The following is a 4,961-nucleotide window of genomic DNA, read 5'->3' as shown; positions in this document are numbered from 1 at the left end:
TCCGAATGTTCAGCAATATCAGCACTGGGGCTGTAACAAGACGTTTCTTCAGCTCTTGAAAACTGGTTTCACATTCCTCAGTCCAAATATACTTGGATTCCTTCTTCAACAACTCTGTCATGGGCTTGGCAATCTTTGAGAAATTCTCAATGAACCTCCGGTAATATCCGGCAAGTCCGAGGAAACTGCGGATCTCCTTGACTGAAGTGGGTGCTACCCATTCGGTGACTGCTGCGACCTTGGCAGGGTCCACTGCTATTCCTTCTCCTGAGATGACGTGTCCGAGAAATCCGACTTCCTTCAACCAAAACTCACATTTGCTAAACTTTGCATATAGCTTATGCTCTCGAAGTTTCTCCAGAACTAGACGCAGATGTTCCTTGTGTTCCTCTTCGTTCTTGGAGAATATTAGTATGTCATCGATGAACACCACGACAAACTTGTCCAAGTATTCCATAAATACCTTGTTCATCAGATTCATAAAATATGCCGGAGCATTAGTCAGTCCAAATGACATGACCGTGTACTTATACAAGCCGTACCGAGTGGTAAAGGCTGTCTTGGGTATATCCTGTTCACGAATCTTCAACTGATGATACCCAGATCAAAGATCGATCTTGGAGAATACGCGAGCTCCAACTAATTGATCAAACAGATCATTAATCATCGGCAAGGGGTACTTGTTCTTGATGGTCACATCGTTCAATGCATGATAATCGACAACCATCCTCAAGGACTTGTCCTTCTTTTCAACCAAGAGCACTGGGGCTCCCCAAGGTGAAGAACTGGGGCGAATATACCCTTTGTCCAATAACTCCGTAATTTGCTTCTTGATTTCTATCAAGTCATTTGCGGGCATCCGATAGGGTCTCTTGGATATCGGGGCTGTTCCGGGTAATAGCTCAATCAAGAACTCAATCTCTCTATCAGGTGGCATGCCCGGCAATTCCTCCGGAAATACATCTAGGTACTCCCGTACAATCGGTACTTCCTCCTGGACTACTCCTGTGAGAGAGTTTACTCTCTTACTCCGTGTAGGGCGCTGAGACACGTACTTAATCCGCTTCTGCTCGGGGGTGGTGAGCAAAATAGACTTAAGGGCACAATCGATATTCCCTTCATACTTGGCCAACCAATCCATGCCTAGGATTACATCCAATCCCTGGGACTCTAATACGATGAGGTCGGTGGGAAAATTATGGTTCCCGATGTTGAGACTCAAAGCATGGCATCCTATCCCGGCTGTCATCATGCCTCCTGGGGAACTGGCCTTAATAGGCTGGCTGAGGGTTCTAGTTGGCAAACTATACTTTTCCACAACTACCCTTGATATGAATGAATGTGTTGCACCAGAATCAAAAAGTACCAATACTGGATGTGAATTTAGCAAAAACTTACCAACCACAGTATCGGGGTGATCATAGACCTCTTCAACATCAATGTGGTTCACCTGAGCTCGAGGAAAAGGATTGGGCTTCTTTGCTGTAGAGTTGCCGTTGTCGTTTCCATTTCCCTGCTTGTTCTGGGGACAATCAGTGGCATAGTGTCCCGTCTTCTGACACTTGAACCAGGTGATGTGAGTCAGATCCTTCTGAGCTGGAGCTGAATGCTGCTGAGTGCCAGTACCGCCATTTTTGAAGTTCCTGTTGTTGCGGTGGTTCCCATTTCCTCCATGGTTGTGGCCTCCATGGTTGTGCACCGGGTGGTTATGCTGAACGTGTCCTCCAAACTTACCGGATCCAGTCCCGGTATTCCCTGAATAAGGGGTGTAGTGAGGCTTCTGCTGAGTGCTGGAGTTGAACTTTCCAACCCCATACTTTCGCTTGCGGTTCTCCATCTGCTCGTGTTTCCCCTCCAAGATGAGGGCCTTATCAACCAGCTCCTGGTAGTTGTTGAAGGTGGCTACCGTCAACTGAATGCTTAGTTCATCATTGAGTCCTTCCAAGAACTTTTCCTGCTTGGCCGCATCATCGGCCACATCTCCAGGTGCATAACGGGCGAGCATGCTGAATTCATCAACGTACTGGGCCACAGAGCGATTCCCCTGGCGTAAGTTGCGAAACTCGCGCTTCTTCAAACTCATTGCACCAGTTGAGACATGTGCGGTGCGGAAGGCTTGCTTGAATTGCTCCCAAGTGACTCCAGCAATGGGGTATGTGGTGGTGTAGTTCTCCCACCAAGCAGCTGCAGGGCCTTCAAGTTGATGCGCGGCAAAACGCACCTTCTCAGCTTCAGTACAACCAGCAGTGATAAGTTCACGCTCCATCTTGCGGATCCAATCATCTCCCACAATGGGCTCAATGCTGCTGGAGAAAGTTGGAGGGTTCAACCTCAGAAAACGGGTGAGATTGTCGGCCTGGGGTGGGTGACGGTTGTTGTTATTGTTCTGGTTCTGGATGATCAGCTGCATCAGGGTGTTTTGTTGCTGGATCAACTGGGTGAGTTCCGGCGGAAAGTTGGACTCAGGGGCGCGTCTCGGAGGCATCTGAGGCTTGTGGAGGGGTGAGAATAGCATAGAACAATGGTCTAAGAGGAATTACACTACCCATATGAATGCAACACACAAGTATCACACCACACATTTCATTCAATATCATCACAAAGGTTCACTCGGGGATACAAAATTCGATAATCCTAAACATCGGCCTAAAACGTATAACGATAAAGTAAATTTGGTGGTCTAGTCTAAGTGTCCTCCTCAGAAAAGCATGGTGGTGGGTCCTTCGGTGGAGCTTTCTTCATAGTACTCGTCGTTGCTGATCAAGGGGGCTACGTCTCCTTCGGGATGAAGGTTCTCGCCCATGTCCAGTTCCTCCTCCAGGTATGCAACTCGAGTCTTCAGCTTCTCGATCCGCTCCAGAAAGTCCTTCACTTCCAGTTCGTGTTCATGGTGGGCTTCCCGGGCTGCTTCTTCAAGTTCAAGCTCGCGGAGTTACAGTTGCTTGATCTTCCTGGCGTCCTTGATCACATGATGCTCCAGAGTCCCGCTGTACTTCTCCAAGGTCTGGGCATAAGACAAGAGAGCGTCCTTGGTCTTGCTTGAGATGATTTCTTCGTCTTCGTTTCTCCGGGATACGGTGAATAGGTCTGGAGAAATAGGGCAGCCTTTGTATTCTTCCTTGATACGTCCGAGTGCACAATGGATCGCCATGTCCCTTCCGAGAATCGAGTTGGGTGCGATGAACTTGAAATCCATCGGCTCAGTGCGCGGCTGGAATGTCCTTCCGGGAATGTGCACCTTGATCCTGTAGCGTGAATCCTCCGGGTAAGACGAAGTTGGCTTCCCTGTGATAGTCGGCGGAGCAATCCTCAAATCCTTGGTGATCTGCACCAGCTCCTTTTCGAACAGCATAGTGGTGTCGGGCTGGTAAAACTCCGTGAACTTAACAGGGATGAAGGTGGCCATCTAAACATTGGAAAATCGGAGAGCAGTCAGAAATGATCAGAAGAGGAAATAGAAGATTTATAGACATAAGAGAAAATAGTTTTCTTCCTAAGGCTTTTCCATTCCTAGAGGTTACGTCCTAAGGTGGGCGTGTGGTCTGAATACCATTTCTGTAGCGACCCGACTCAAGACGAGTCAAGCCTCTGGTGTTTCCGTACCATCCCAAGATCATGCTGGTACACACACAGTACATAATGTATATATTCAAGAGTTCAATCACACAGCTTTATTACTCGAAATCTCATAAAGAGTACTTTATTACAATAAAGGATTACAATAAAGTGGCTGAAGGCCATCTCATGAAATATCTAATGAAGACTAGCGGAAGCATTAGGTAGACGAGTCCATCCGACTCCAAGGGCATGTCGCTGAGCGTAGAACGTAGCCTCACTCCTGGTCGGAAAAGTACTCTACAACATGATACGTTGCAGCCGTGTAGGTCAGCATATTGAATATGCCGGCAAGTCATCAAAGAGAGGAGTAAAATAATAATCAACTATCTCTACATGCATATTTGGCCGGTGGGGCTAAGTTTTGCATAAAGCCAGTTTTATCCTACAACAAAAGGGGTCAGAAGCAAAATATTACTACATTGTTTGTTGTTAACGAGATGGTTCCGCCAACCAATTCTCGTACCCAAAAAGTTGTTAACACCCACATCATTATTAAGTTGTGTCGAGAGTTCAGGGGAAATTCAATGCCTTCGGCTCAAGTTGTCCATGACCGTGGACACGGCTAATCGATTAGGTTGGGCACTCTGCAGAGTTTTGCACACGTTCCCCACAAGATTTGATCGCCTCCGGGTTTGTCCTCGCACTTCAGGGTGTTTGAAGACCGGATGATCAAAACATGGTCTTTCAACGGGTCCCTCTGAATCCCTGTCGGTGCCCATCCATTCCTACCGTTCGTCTACATTTGCTAGCACCGCCTGTCCAGAGTCGCCGCGTTGTCCAACCAAGCCAGAGCCCATAATGACTTGTGGCTGTGCAGGTAAGCCTTGAGTCTTGAAGTCTCCGTCCGTCTCTTCGAGCCTGGGTGAAGCTTTCCGCAGGATGACATGGCCTCTCCAGCATCCCGGGCATCCACTGGGTTCTCCAGGGAGACGATCAACCGTCCTTCACCCAGAGTTGCATTGCGTCCGAGGTCTTGAAAATCTTGTCTTAGCCGGTCTTGATTATTATATCAACCTCGCATCACTCGTGGTATACACTCAACCGATAACCCGTCTACTCAAGCATAGCATTAAGAAATTGTCGTCCCGGGGCCAAGTATCGGGGTTGTTGTGTGTCTCCCACATGATACTACAACTTATGCTAAAGTTTCCAAGTACCTAGGCAGCATGCAATATTGGGCAAAGAAAGGTGATCTACCATGCATCGAAAACATAGGTAAAATAACATGATCAAAATGACTTGCCTTGATGATAGTTGTCTTGCTCGAGCGCTTCTAAGTAACACGCTTCGCACTCCGGATGATCTACCGATACAAACACAAAACACACCATAAGCACTTCAAC

This window comes from Hordeum vulgare, chromosome 4H (genome assembly GCF_904849725.1).
Source record: "Hordeum vulgare subsp. vulgare chromosome 4H, MorexV3_pseudomolecules_assembly, whole genome shotgun sequence".
Lineage (NCBI taxonomy): Eukaryota > Viridiplantae > Streptophyta > Magnoliopsida > Poales > Poaceae > Hordeum > Hordeum vulgare.
Note: the sequence above shows the minus strand (reverse complement) of the source record.